Here is a 16059-nt window from a genome sequence, read left to right as displayed (position 1 = left end):
AATAGGATTTTAACTGCAGTGCTGAAATCAGAAAATCACCACAGCTGCTATCAGCAAAGGTATCCATATATGCTGAGCGCAAACACTGTTTGTGTCAGAATATATAAAATCAATGCGTGGTAGCCGACGAGTACCTGCAAGAGAAACAGGTCACAAAAGAATGAAAAAACAAACAAAGGACATTAAAAGTACAGTAGTAAGTGTAGAAGAACATAAAAAATGACTGAGACGACAACTATTTTTGGCTTTTCTGTATTATTTTTTTTTTTCTTCAAACGTCGAGTTCCAGGTTCCAGGTTCGGGTCTCTCAAAATGACAATAGCCATCGAACATCTTTTGAGACCCTGTGTAAATGTGCCCTAAACTGTGCCGTGCTGTACCCTACGCTAATAATCCAGTAGTGTGTGGTAGCGACGGAAACAGTCACCGTGGCAAAGACCAGGTCGGACAGTCGGGACAATAATTCCGGGTGTCACGCCTAAATCCGCGCTTGCTGCAGACACGGCATCTTTTTTGGGGGTATCTTTGTTTAGGGGTACTCGGGAGGTATTGCGGAAAATGCCTCTCATGCAGCCGGCTCACTGCATCTGGTTGGGGAAGTTGGGCAGGAGCACCAGCTGGATACAGGAGGGCTCTGATTATCTCTTCTTGGAATTGAAAGAAGGATAATGTTCCGGCAGACGCTTTGTATAAGACAAAAACGTTGTAAACAGCCAACTGAAATAGGTATACAGACACTTTTTTGTACCAGCGTCTGGCCTTACGGGCAATTAAGTACGGTCCCAACATCTGGTCGTTGAAGTCCACCCCTCCCATTTTACGGTTATAGTTGTGGACACAGAGGGGCTTCTCAACAACAACACCGGTGACCGTAGTAATTTGGACTGCCGTGACTGGGTGAATGGAGGACAGCACGTAAACGTTTTGTTTGTCCCTCCACTTCACTGCAAGCAATTCCTCGCACCTCAAGCAGGCTCTCTCCCCCGAGCTCAGTGGGGCATTCACTAGCCGTTGGGGGAAGCCCCGGCGATTAGATCGCACGGTGCCACAAGCGCCAATTTGCAATTGAAAGAGGTGTTTAAAAAGTGGCACACTTGAATAGAAATTGTCCACGTACAAGTGGTACCCCTTTCCGAATAAGGGTGACACCAAGTCCCAAACTATCTTGCCGCTGCTCCCTATGTAGCCTGGGCAGTCGGGGGGCTCCACAGTGCTATCTTTTCCCTCATAGACACGGAAATTAACTGTATAGCCTGTGGCCCTGTCACAAAGCTTATACAACTTGACCCTGTATCTGGCACGCTTGCTGGGGAGGTACTATTTGATAGCAAGGTGACCAGTAAACTTAATCAGGGACTCGTCAACGCAGACATCTTGTTGGGGGGTAAACAAGGCTGCGAACCGCTGATTGAAGTGGTCTATGAGGGGCCGAATTTTGTGGAGCCGATCATATTCAGGGTCTCCCCGAGGACAACAGAGTTAATTGTCGTTGAAATGCATGAACCGAAATATTTGTTCGTATTGAATCCTGGACATAGCAGCAGAGAACACGTGCATTTGATGAATTGGGTCAGTGGACCAATATAACCGCATTTCATTCATTCTTGTAATGCCCGTGTTGAAGGAAAGGCCCAGAAAGGTTTTAAACTCCTGAATCGTAATAGGATTCCAGGCGAATGGTCTGGCAAGGGGTGAATTTGGGTTGGCGGCGATGAATTGTTGAGCGTACAAATTTGATTGGTCCACAATAGATCTGAAAAGATCTTCAGTGAAAAACAGCTCAAAAAAGTTTATGGGATTAAAACCAGCTGTTTCCACTTGGATTCCGGGTTGGGCGGTGAATGGGGGAAGTACTGGCGCTGTAGAATCAGTGGGCTCCCAATTAGGATATGCCAGCGCTTCAGGGAGGACACTATGGGCTCTACGGGCCTGTCTTCAGATACGCGGTGGCTGCGGGCCACTACTCGTGCTAGCCACCGCACCAGCTTCAACTGCACTCAGGTGACTCGCCACGTCACCAGGTGATACTGCAGTGCTGGTTGAAGGTCCAGGATGTACTAGGCCGCTTGTGCTTGCCAGTTCACGAGAAGTGTGAGCAGCACTAGTACTGGCACTCTGCTGCATACGAGAAACTCCCGGTTCTTGCAAGTCAGCAACTCCAGAATGGGGTCGGGTACGCCTATCCCTAGCAGGGACCCCTCTGTCGGTGCTATCTGTCAGGGAGCCGCTGCTGTCATCTGGTTCGTATATTGACCCTGATTCTGACAGTGAGGCTTCCCCATCGCTCACACGTGCCGTGGTCAGTATTTCGTAGACCTCTTCACTAGGGTTGAGCGGACACCTAGATGTCCGTGTTCGACGGGTTCGGCCGAACTTTAAAAAAAAGTCCGGGTCCGTGTCCCGGACTTTTACCGAACTTTTCCCGGACACCGAACCCCATTGAAGTCAATGGGGACCCGAACTTTAAGGCACTAAAATGGCTCTAAAACACCAAAGGAAAGGGCTAGAGTGCTGCAAATGGCAGCAAAACGTAATTAAGAGCATGGCAAGTGCTCTGCAAACAAATGTGGATAGGGAAATAACTTAAAACAACAAAAAAAAACAGAAAAATAAAACAATGTTCTTCTTCATCTCTGAAGGACGAGGCCCATATGGAGTAGGAGGGAGGTTGAGGTGGTGGTGGATGTGGCGGTGACATAGGCGTGCGCACAGGGTGTGCTGGGTGTGCCTGGGCACACCCTAATCACCTAGGGCACATAGCATTGCCAGTGAGGAGATGGGAAAGATCTCCCTGGGACCTGCTCTGCTCTATTTCTCCTTGCCTACAGGTACATGGCCCCGATACATTACTCTCCCTGCTGGCAAACACATGCATGTGTATTTCAACTTTGGGGTGCACACCTTAATGCAATAGGCTGCGCACACCTATGGGCGGTGTAGGTGGAAGCGGCGGTGGAGGAGGATCAGGGCCGGATTAACAGCATCATGGGCTTGGTGCTGAGGATTTTGAAGGGCCTTAAGGGCCGTGCCTTGCCATGCACCCAGAGGAGGAAGGGTGCAGCCATGCATGCCTAATTCAACATGGGATGCTGTCTCTGAAGCCCATAAACACATCCATGCATCGCCAACTGTCCCTCCTTGTCCGGCCTTCACGCTGTGTGGGGAGGTTCTGAGGGTGCTGCCTGGGGAAGCGAGCATAGAAGCCAGACTTCTGTGTTTACAAGTGACAGAAGAGCGGTAACAGTGAATATGGCCAACCCGGGGCCTATATAAAAGGTAGGGGCCTGGAGCTGCAGCTCCAATAGCCCCTACATTAATCTGGCCCTGAGGAGGAGGACGAGGTAGCCAACACTGCTTCTTTTCAAAAATTTTAAATGAGGGTACACCCCAAAAGAGTGAGAAAGAGCAAAAATGGAACAATGGGTGGGTAAGGTCGGTATCCATTGCTATTCTGCATAAGGTACGGAAAAGTCCCGTGGGATCCATGCCTGGTTCATTTTAATGAACGTGAGCTTGTCCACATTGTCTCTGGACAGGCGGCTGCGCTTGTCTGTTATAACGCCCCCAGCCGTGCTAAATACCCGTTCAGATAATACACTGGCTGCAGGGCACGCCAGCACCTCCAAGGCGTAAAGGGCAAGCTCAGGCCATGTGCCCAATTTGGAGACCCAGAAGTTGAAGGGGGCAGACCCGTCATTCACTACATGTAGGCGTGTGCACACATACTGCTCCACCATGTTGGTAAAATGCTGCCTCCTGCTAAGACGTTCCATCTGAGCTGCTGGTGCTGCTGTTTGTTGTGGCGTGCTGACAAAGCTTTTCCACATTTCGGCCATGCTAACCCTGCCTTCTGAGGTGCTGGCGGTGCCCTGGTTGCGTTGGCGACCTCCTCCTCCTCCTCCTCTGCCTTGTGCTTCCACTGTGGCCCCGCTGTCAGATGGGAATGCCAGCAGCATGGCGTCTACCAGCGTGCGCTTGTACTCGCGCATCTTGCGATCGCGCTCCAGTGAGTGAATTAAGGACGGTACGTTGTCCTTGTAACGGGGATCCAGCAGCGTGGCCACCCAGTAATCAGCACAAGTTAGAATGTGGGCAACTCGGCGGTCGTTGTGGAGACACTGCAGCATGTAATCGCTCATGTGTGCCAGGCTGCCCAGAGGCAACGAAAGGCTGTCCTCTGTGGGAGGTGTATCGTCCGTGTCCTCTGTATCCCCCCAGCCACGCACCAGTGATGGCCATGAGCTGGCCTGGGTGCCACCCTGCTGTGAACATGGTTCCATCTCCTCCTCCAGCTCCTCCTCCTCCTCATCCTCCTCATCCTCCAGAACTGTGCCCCTGCTGGACAATTGCGTCCCTGGCGTTTGCGTGTGCAGGAACCCACCCTCGGAGCCCCTTGCGAATGACTGCCCTGAAAGCCTTGGAAATGTTACCTCTTCATCCTCCTCCTCCTCCTCATCCTGTGCCACATCCTCTTCCATCATCGCCCGAATTGTTTTTTCAAGGAGGCATAGAAGTGGGATAGTTAAGCTGAGAACGGCGTCATTGCCACTGGCCATGTTGGTGGAGTACTCAAAACAGCGCAACAAGGCACACAGGTCTCGCATGGAGGCCCAGTTAAATTAAATAGCGGAATAGAAAATATGATCCAAAAAAAGTGTATGTATATCACACGTACACAACCACACTGGGCCCCAATTACTATTGTTTGTACCCCTAAAAGGCTAGATGAGGAGTAGGGGGAGTATGGAACAGGCAGCACCCTCAAACCTTCAGAAGTATGAGATGAACCCCAACAACTTGGAAAGGTGGATCTCTCTCACACGTACCAACACAGACTATCCCCCAATTTAACTGATCCCCAAAGGTTTTTGATTAAATAGCGGAATAGAAAATATGATCCAAAAAAAGTGTATGTATATCACACGTACACAACCACACTAGGCCCCAATTACTATTGTTTGTACCCCTAAAAGGCTAGATGAGGAGTAGGGGGGGTATGGAACAGGCAGCACCCTCAAACCTTCAGAAGTATGAGATGAACCCCAACAACTTGGAAAGGTGGATCTCTCTCACACGTACCAACACAGACTATCCCCCAATTTAACTGATCCCCAAAGGTTTTTGATTAAATAGCGGAATAGAAAATATGATCCAAAAAAAGTGTATGTATATCACACGTACACAACCACACTAGGCCCCAATTACTATTGTTTGTACCCCTAAAAGGCTAGATGAGGAGTAGGGGGGGTATGGAACAGGCAGCACCCTCAAACCTTCAGAAGTATGAGATGAACCCCAACAACTTGGAAAGGTGGATCTCTCTCACACGTACCAACACAGACTATCCCCCAATTTAACTGATCCCCAAAGGTTTTTGATTAAATAGCGGAATAGAAAATATGATCCAAAAAAAGTGTATGTATATCACACGTACACAACCACACTAGGCCCCAATTACTATTGTTTGTACCCCTAAAAGGCTAGATGAGGAGTAGGGGGGGTATGGAACAGGCAGCACCCTCAAACCTTCAGAAGTATGAGATGAACCCCAACAACTTGGAAAGGTGGATCTCTCTCACACGTACCAACACAGACTATCCCCCAATTTAACTGATCCCCAAAGGTTTTTGATTAAATAGCGGAATAGAAAATATGATCCAAAAAAAGTGTATGTATATCACACGTACACAACCACACTAGGCCCCAATTACTATTGTTTGTACCCCTAAAAGGCTAGATGAGGAGTAGGGGGGGTATGGAACAGGCAGCACCCTCAAACCTTCAGAAGTATGAGATGAACCCCAACAACTTGGAAAGGTGGATCTCTCTCACACGTACCAACACAGACTATCCCCCAATTTAACTGATCCCCAAAGGTTTTTGATTAAATAGCGGAATAGAAAATATGATCCAAAAAAAGTGTATGTATATCACACGTACACAACCACACTGGGCCCCAATTACTATTGTTTGTACCCCTAAAAGGCTAGATGAGGAGTAGGGGGAGTATGGAACAGGCAGCACCCTCAAACCTTCAGAAGTATGAGATGAACCCCAACAACTTGGAAAGGTGGATCTCTCTCACACGTACCAACACAGACTATCCCCCAATTTAACTGATCCCCAAAGGTTTTTGATTAAATAGCGGAATAGAAAATATGATCCAAAAAAAGTGTATGTATATCACACGTACACAACCACACTAGGCCCCAATTACTATTGTTTGTACCCCTAAAAGGCTAGATGAGGAGTAGGGGGGGTATGGAACAGGCAGCACCCTCAAACCTTCAGAAGTATGAGATGAACCCCAACAACTTGGAAAGGTGGATCTCTCTCACACGTACCAACACAGACTATCCCCCAATTTAACTGATCCCCAAAGGTTTTTGATTAAATAGCGGAATAGAAAATATGATCCAAAAAAAGTGTATGTATATCACACGTACACAACCACACTAGGCCCCAATTACTATTGTTTGTACCCCTAAAAGGCTAGGAGTAGGGGGAGTATGGAACAGGCAGCACCCTCAAACCTTCAGAAGTATGAGATGAACCCCAACAACTTGGAAAGGTGGATCTCTCTCACACGTACCAACACAGACTATCCCCCAATTTAACTGATCCCCAAAGGTTTTTGATTAAATAGCGGAATAGAAAATATGATCCAAAAAAAGTGTATGTATATCACACGTACACAACCACACTAGGCCCCAATTACTATTGTTTGTACCCCTAAAAGGCTAGATGAGGAGTAGGGGGAGTATGGAACAGGCAGCACCCTCAAATCTTCAGAAGTATGAGATTGTGTTCACTGTACCCCACAAAGATTGAGTTCACTGCACCCCACAATGATTGTGTTCACTGCACCCCACAAAGATTGTGTTCACTGCACCTCACAAAGATTGTGTTCACTGTACCCCCCAAAGATTGTGTTCACTGCACCCCACAAAGATTCTGTTCACTGTACCCCACAAAGATTGTGTTCACTGCACCCTAAAAGGATGTTGTTCACTGCACCCCAAAAAGATTGTGTTCACTGCACCCCAAAAAGGATTTTGATCACTGCACCCCAAAAAGGATGTTGTTCACTGCACCCCAAAAATGATTTTGTTCACTCCACCCCAAAAAGATTGTGTTCACTGCACCCCACAAAGATTGTGTTCACTGCACCCCAAAAAGATTGTGTTCACTGTACCCCCCAAAGATTGTGTTCACTGCACCCCACAAAGATTCTGTTCACTGTACCCCACAAAGATTGTGTTCACTGCACCCCAAAAAGATTGTGTTCACTGCACCCCAAAAAGGATGTTGTTCACTGCACCCCAAAAAGGATGTTGTTCACTCCACCCCAAAAAGATTGTGTTCACTGCACCCCACAAAGATTGTGTTCACTGCACCCCAAAAAGATTGTGTTCACTGCACCCCAAAAATGATTTTGTTCACTGCACCCCAAAAAGGATTTTGTTCACTGCACCCCAAAAAGGATGTTGTTCACTCCACCCCAAAAAGATTGTGTTCACTGCACCCCAAAAAGATTGTGTTCACTGCACCCCACAAAGGATTTTGTTCACTGCACCCCAAAAAGATTGTGTTCACTGCACCCCAAAAAGGATGTTGTTCACTGCACCCCAAAAAGGATTTTGTTCACTGCACCCCAAAAAGATTGTGTTCACTGCACCCCACAAAGGATTTTGTTCACTGCACCCCACAAAGATTGTGTTCACTGCACACCAAAAAGGATTGTGTTCACTGCACCCCAAAAAGATTTTGTTCACTGCACCCCAAAAAGATTGTGTTCACTGCAGCCCAAAAAGATTGTGTTCACTGCAGCCCAAAAAGATTGTGTTCACTGCAGCCCAAAAAGATTGTGTTCACTGCAGCTCACACACAGAAAAATGGATGTGGATCACTGACACCTGCCTATCTCCAATCCCACACCACACAGCAATATCGATTGTAGTTTGTAGAACACAGTTTCCCTAAAATTCAGCAGACTCTGTCCCTAACAGGATTGAGAAGAGATCGTAGATCAGGATTGAGTGCAGATTCACCCCACCCCCCACACAGCAATATCGATTGTAGTTTGTAGAAGACACTGACCCTATAATTCAGCAGACTCTATCCCTAAAATGCCTACAACTCGCCCTGCCTAAACACTCCGACCTGTCCCTCAATTCTATCCGGACACAAATGGTTTTTTCCTGCCTATCTTTCCCTAATCAGCAGCCTGCACATTGATGTGTGCTCTGTCCCTTAGCTAAGCAGCAGAATGACGCTGCTGCGGCGGCTGCCTCGAACTTATAAAGACTTGGTCACATGCTTCAGACGGCCAATCACAGCTACTAAGACATTTGCAGGCATGGCTGGGATGGCTTAAGGCACACCAGTTAAACGATTGTTGATTGGCTGTTGAAAGCCCGCCATGAAAAGAGCGCCAAAGCATGCAAAACCCGGAAATAAAACGACCGAACACGGATTTTTACCCGAACATACAGTAAAGTGTCCGTGTCCGTGTTCGGGTAAAAAAAATCCAATTATTCGGTACGAACACGAATAATACAGTCCGTGTTCGCTCAACACTACTCTTCACCACTGTACCAACGTTTTGTCATTTTAGTAACTAAATTTACCGGTAGAGTAGTGCGACTACTAGGTAATAAAAGCACCTGGTTGTCGAGGACTATTTGGTCGCTACAAAAAAAAACTGCTAGTGCTAACAGAGATCAGGCCTGACTCTGCTAACGCAGCGGTTTTGTGTGATTTGTGTTTTTTGGAAGTGTCAGTAATCTATTGATTACTACACTTGCCTGGGTAAGGTGGTCTGGGCAAGGGGGCTAAACTCAGGTGCTAGCAGGAATCAGTGCTGATTGTCCAAACACTGCGTTTGGGGAACACTAAATTATGGGGACGCTAGTATAGTTCTGATCAGATCAGATATTGATCTGTTCAAACACTATAATGGTAATGGAGGTGTGTGTGTGTGTGTTAGTGTAATTGACTCTAACTGACGCTAAGTAACGGTGGTGTAGTGGGACCCTGACGCTAACTAGCTAGCCTAAGTTGTGTCACCCGTGACGCTAATACAGTGATCGGTAATCACTGTATATAGTGAACACTGTGACAGGGAAGTGAAGGGGTTAAACTGGGGGAGATCAAGGGGTTAAACCTTTATAGAGGATAGATGGCGGGTGGCCTAAACCTATTCGGGCCTAGCGCAAGCGCAAATTAGGGTCACAAGTGACACTAAATACAGTGATCAGTAGTTATCTGATTTACTGTATATATTAGTGCACTGTGTTATAGAGAGTGAAGGGGTTAACTGGGGAAGATCAAGGGGTTAAAAGTTTTTTAGGGGATAGGTGGCGGGTGCCCTAACCCTATCTGGGCTTAGCGCAAGCGCAAATTAGGGTCACTAGTGACACTAAATACAGTGATCAGTATTTACCTATATACTGTATTTAGTGCACAGAGTAATAGGGTGTAAAGGGGTTAACTGTGGGTGATCAAGGGGTTAAAACTTTATTAGGGGATAGGTGGCGGGTGCCCTAACCCTATTTGGGCCTAGCGCAAGCGCAAACTACGCTCACAAGTGACACTTATACAGTGATCAGTAAAATATCTGTATACCACTGTATATAGTGTTCACTGTGAGGGGTTTGGGGGGTGATCAGAGGTGATGAAGGGGTTAAATGTGCCTATGTGAGGTGTGTCAGTGTGCTGTTTGGTGGAACTCACGTTTTTGCTGTGTCTCTGTCTTCTCCTGGAACCGAAAGGACTCCAGGAGGGACAGTGACATCACGTCCCCTGCCTGTGTTTACATTACACAGACAGGGGACAGATTGCCATTGGTTGGGACCGATCGCCAGACACTGACCAAAAATCATTGGTCAGTATCTGGTGATTGATCGGTTCCCTACCGAATCCGATTAGAATTGGCACCGGTATCGCGCGGGAGCGCGATCTGGGAGCCGAGAACGCGCCGACGTAGGTCTACGTGACCAGACCTACAAGAGCCACTTTGCCGCAGTAGTACTACCGTACTCAGTGGTAAAGTGGTTAATAAATAACATTTTAATTATACTATGTGCCTGGAAAATCCTTTCCTCCCAGTCTTCCATGTTCTCCCTTGGAAAACAGCCCATCCCTGATCACGGTAAAGAGCCAATGAAATTGGCTCTTTACTACGTGACTGGCTGTGTCCAATCACAGCCGGTCACAAATGTCAACAAACAGCTGTAACTCGCCATTACCGGTTCTTCTCCTCAGTTTGTGAGGAGATCTGGAAACAGCAAGTTGCAGTATTACAGTACTATGCCCTGATTGTCCCCAAAATAAAGAGGACCTGTCTATATGCTCATCAGAGTACCTGTCTGTAAGCCCATCAGAGTACCCGAGTATCTGTATCCAGCCCATCAGAGTACCCGAGTACCTGTCACCAGCCCATCAGTGTACCCGAGTACCTATCTGTATCTTAGAGTACCCAAGTACCTATCTGCAGCCCATTAAAGTACTGAAGTGCCTGTCTGTAAGCCCATCAGATTACCTGAGTACCTGCCACTAGCCCATCAGAGTACCCGAGTGTCTATCTGCAGCCTATAAGAGTACCCGAGTACCTGTGTCCCGCCCATCAGAGTACCCGGGTATCTGTCTCCAGCCCATCAAAGTACCTGAGTACCTACCTGCAGCCCAGAATACCAGAGTACCTATCTGCAGCCAAGAGTACCCAAGTACCTATCTGGAGTCCAGATTGCACACGCATATATCTGCATTGCATCAGAGTACCCGAGTACCTGTCTCCAGCCCATCAGAGTACCCGAGTACCTATCTGCATCCCATAAGAGTATCCGAGTACCTGTCTCCAGCCCATTAGAGTACCTGATTACCTGTCTCCAGCCCATTAGAGTACCCGTGTACCTGTCTCCAGCCCATCAGAGTACCTGTGTACCTATCTCGTGGGGTCATTTTGTGGGCATATCCATTGTCCTGGTGCTCCAGAGCCTTCACAGGTGTGATAGGTAGTCAGGAAATTATCTCCCCAGAATGCCTGACAGTGCTCCCTTCATGTTGGGCCTCTGTATGTGGCCAGGCTGTGTAAAAGTCTGACACATGTGGTATCGCCATACTCAGGACGAATAGCATAATGTATTTTGGGGTGCAATTTTTGCTAAGTACATGCTATGTGTTACAAATATCTTATAAATTGACAATTTTGTGTAAAAAAAAATGTATGTTTTCCTTTTCTTTCCACATTTTTCAAAAACTTGTGGGAAAAAATGACATGCTCAAAAGGCTCATTATGCCTCATAGAATATACATTGGGACATTTGCTTTCCAAAATTGGGTCATTTTGTTACCATTTACATTGTCCTGGTGCTTCAGGACCCTCAAAGATTTGATAATTAGTAAGGAAATTATATGTGTAATTTATGCTCCTAGAACTCCTGAAGGTGCTATTTGGATGTTGGTTCTCTGTATGGGGCCAGGCTGTGTAAAGGCTCACACATGTGGCATCCCCATACGAGTAGCAGAATGTGTTTTGGAGTATCATTTCAAGTATATAAATGGGAGCAAGAATGCAAATGTAAGGGGGAGGAGGGAAAACAACTTGCTCACCCGGCGCTTAAACAATAAATTACATTAATATAAAAGCAGCTGCTATAAAAACAGACAGAATAAATATAGGTGTATACACTAGGTGAAGAAGCTGATAGCTACACCATAAATGACACACTAGCAGCGCTGAATCATATGTCCCAACATATAATCATATAAATCAGAGTAAAAGACTGTAAATGTGAAAAAAAGTCCATAGATAGAGTTCATGCACTGTGCCCCAATGTCCTCTAAAGATGACAGTCCAAACCGTCTAGATCCTCAAACGATCATCACACAAAGGACCCTTCACCTCACCACGGTGCTCACCCCTTGGTTGTGAACTCACCAGATAAATGATATATATAGAAGCCCAGAATACTGCCGTTAACAGGACAATATCGGACCATCCGACCACCTTGAGACTCTGGATGAGGAACCCAACTCCACCAGAAATACCTTGGTGTATCTCAGAAAGCCTAACGACCATTGGATGGGATGATCTCACATGGGGCCAATCGATAGATCGTGGTGCATGAAAGAGTAATGAGGTCTCATAGCGTGATACTGCATAAATGGAACCTTTTATTTTCCCCAAAAAAACATACCCCTGAAGCAATTGCACTTACAACAAAATTCAGCATATAAAGCATAAACATGGAAGAAGGTCAACCTGCGTACTGCAGACGGTCCCCGTACTATTTGCTCGGTTAGCCGGATTTGGATACAAAAAGATTTCCCAAGCTTTAAACATCCCAAGGAGCACTGTGCAAGCGATAATATTGAAATGGAAGGAGTATCAGACCACTGCAAATCTACGAAGACCTGGCCGTCCCTCTAAACTTACAGCTCATACAAGGAGAAGACTGATCAGAGATGCAGCCAAGAGGCCCATGATCACTCTGGATGAACTGCAGAGATCTACAGCTGAGGTGGGAGACTCTGTCCATAGGACAACAATCAGTCGTATACTGCACAAATCTGGCCTTTATGGAAGAGTGGCAAGAAGAAAGCCATTTCTTAAAGATATCCATAAAAAGTGTCGTTTAAAGTTTGCCACAAGCCACCTGGGAGACACACCAAACATGTGGAAGAAGGTGCTCTGGTCAGATGAAACCAAAATCAAACTTTTTGGCAACAATGCAAAACATTATGTTTGGCGTAAAAGCAACACAGCTCATCACCCTGAACACACCATCCCCACTGTCAAACATGGTGGTGGCAGCATCATGGTTTGGGCCTGCTTTTCTTCAGCAGGGACAGGGAAGATGGTTAAAATTGATGGGAAGATGGATGGAGCCAAATACAGGACCATTCTGGAAGAAAACCTGATGGAGTCTGCAAAAGACCTGAGACTGAGATTTGTCTTCCAACAAGACAATGATCCAAAACATAAAGCAAAATCTACAATGGAATGGTTCACAAATAAACATATCCAGGTGCTAGAATGGCCAAGTCAAAGTCCAGACCTGAATCTAATCGAGAATCTGTGGAAAGAACTGAAAACTGCTGTTCACAAACGCTCTCCATCCAACCTCACTGAGCTCGAGCTGTTTTGCAAGAAGGAATGGGCAAAAATTTCTGTCTCTCGATGTGCAAAACTGATAGAGACATACCCCAAGTGACTTACAGCTGTAATCGCAGCAAAAGGTGGCGCTACAAAGTATTAACTTAAGGGGGCTGAATAATTTTGCACGCCCAATTTTTCAGTTTTTTATTTGTTAAAAAAGTTTGAAATATCCAATAAATTTCGTTCTACTTCACGATTGTGTCCCACTTGTTCTTGATTCTTCATAAAAAATTACAGTTTTATATCTTTATGTTTGAAGCCTGAAATGTGGCAAAAGGTCGAAAAGTTCAAGGGGGCCGAATACATTCGCAATGCACTGTCTGTATCTATAAAAAGTATTATAGATAAAACTGGATAAATATAGATCAGATATTATATATTAATATATATTATAATAATTTTGCCCAAAAAAAACGCAATTTATATATACTAAGCCGCCCACTCTGAGAAATAAGCTGGCTAGAAATGTAGTTGACCCACCTAAAAGAAACTTAACCTTTTTGGATCAGGTAGGTTTTTTTCACTTGTGAAAGGTGTATGGATTGCATAACAATTTGGATATTAGTATTAGGGTATTAGTGGTTAATAGATCAAGGAAGGTGATCTGTTTAGATGAAATCTCCCTGGGAAAACCTTGTTAAGAGAATCAACAAATTCACTTTAAGGTCAACACAGAGGACAAGGGGGCACTCTTTAAGTCTAGAGGAAAACAGATTTTGTCTCCAAATATGGAAAGGTTTTTTTCACCGTAAGAGCTGTGAAAATGTGGAATAGACTCCCTCCAGAGGTGGTTCTGGCCAGCTCACTAGATTGCTTTAAAAAAGGCCTGGATTCTTTCCTGGTTGTACAGAATATAAATGGGTACTAATATTTATAGGTAAAGTTGATCCAGGGAATATTCGATTGCCTCTCGGGGGATCAAGAAGGAATTTTTTTTCCCCTGCTGTAGCAAATTGGATCATGCTTTGCTGGGGGTTTTTTTTGCCTTCCTCTTGATAAACTGCAGGTATAAGATTGTGTATATGGGATTGTATGTTTGGGTTTTCATTACTGTTTTTTTTATTACTTTATTGGTTGAGCCGGATGGTCTTTTTCCAACCTGACTAACTATGTAACTATGTAACAAATGCAAGAAAATCATCGTTACCACTAGTCCACATGAGGAAAATGTTATCTATATACATCATCCATCCCTTCATGTATTTGGTGAACAGAATGCATGGGTAAACATTTCAATCCTCTAAGTAGCCCATAAACAGGTTTGTGAATGCCGCTGAACTTACCATAGTGGTACCTCTAATTTGTGTTTATGTTTTTTCCTTGAATTTAAAGTGGTATTGACAAGAACAAATTAAAGACATTCCAATGTATATATATATTTGGTAACCTAGAAGAGACTCGTCTGGAAAGAAAATGTCCAACAGCATGTAAACCAGCAACATTGGGTATAGAGAGGTAATGTCCGTTGTGGCCTGCTTCGAATCTTCATTAAACGAGGAGAAAACCTTCAGCTTGTCTAGGAAGTTACTGGTATCACAGCTATATGCTGGTAAGTCCTTGACAACTGGTTGTATGAGTCAATAAACTGCACCAATGGTTGGGTGACTGCCCCTGGGCCAAAACATTGGTATAAACTTTAAGGGGGTGAATCCCTTATGTATTTTAGGAAGGCCATAAATGACCGGCATACGAGGATAATTATTTTATCATGGTGTCAGCCATCATATACAGCATGCCATCCCTCAGGGCCGAGACAAGGGGATGGGCAGGAGGGACGGCTGCCCTGGGTGCAAAAGTTTACTGCAGAGATGGGGGCACCCTTATCCTAACCCTAAGGGAGGGGGGGCACAGTTTGGCATCTTTGCCCTGGGAGCTGGAAGACCTTGTCCCGGCACTGCCATCCCTGTAATCAGTATAATCCATAATCACGACTCCCCCACCCTTATTGGCGCGTTTAATATGTAGCGCACCCAAGGAGCCACAAGTAAACTGTGATCCCCACCCTGCACTGCCAGGCACATCAAATTTTCAAAGGCAATCCAGAGACAGAGAACAGTCCGTGACTTTGTTTTTGTGGTTTATTGAGGGTTAAAAACTTTAATGGGGATGAGAAGTTATGGAATGCCCACTTGACTTCAGCAACAAACCTGACAACAACTTCAGGGGCATCTTCCTATAAACAGTCTATATACAGTCTATATACAGCCTCCTTGACACTCCTCCAGCACTTCACTTAAATGCAGTTCCAGTTGAATCACGGTTTGTGGATCTGACAGGCAGAGTCTGATTTTAGCAATGCCCCTTTGCAGGCAGGAACTTGAAGCCCCTTGTTGTGTGATCAGCTGGTATTACTCCTCATGTTGCTTCTGGTCCCAGCAACACTTCTTCAGGTACTGCCAGCCCACCTGGCTGCAGATGCCCCTTTCACTAGCCCTTCAGACTAACATTCCTCCACAGTCCTCCAGACTGACTCACAGCATCCCACCCGGCTCAAGACTTGGCACAATGCGGCCTTCAGGTAGAACTGGTTACATATGACAATCTCCCCCCCTTGTAAGTCCCCAGTAGTGTTGCTGTACTTACTGTCCTCACATTTTCTCCCATGCCTCCAGGAAGGACTTCCACCATGTGGTATGGTAGGACCCTTCCAGCACCCAAGCCCGGCCCCCATATATTCCAAACAGCCCCTCCTTACCTCCACCCACCAGCTCTAGAAGTTTCTACAATCTTCTCGACTAGGAGAGGCACCAGAGGAGCTGTCAGGATGAGTAATTCAGACCTGACTCAGTAAACTCTGACCCAGATTCACAGCTCAGGCTGTGCCCTGAGCCAAACTACATTTTCCTACTCTAAAACACCTACACTACAAAATATGTCCTACATCTAGCACACACTAG

This window comes from Pelophylax lessonae, assembly GCF_965119305.1.
Source record: "Pelophylax lessonae genome assembly, chromosome: 11".
In the NCBI taxonomy this organism is placed as follows: Eukaryota; Metazoa; Chordata; class Amphibia; order Anura; family Ranidae; genus Pelophylax; species Pelophylax lessonae.
This window is presented reverse-complemented; position numbering follows the sequence as displayed.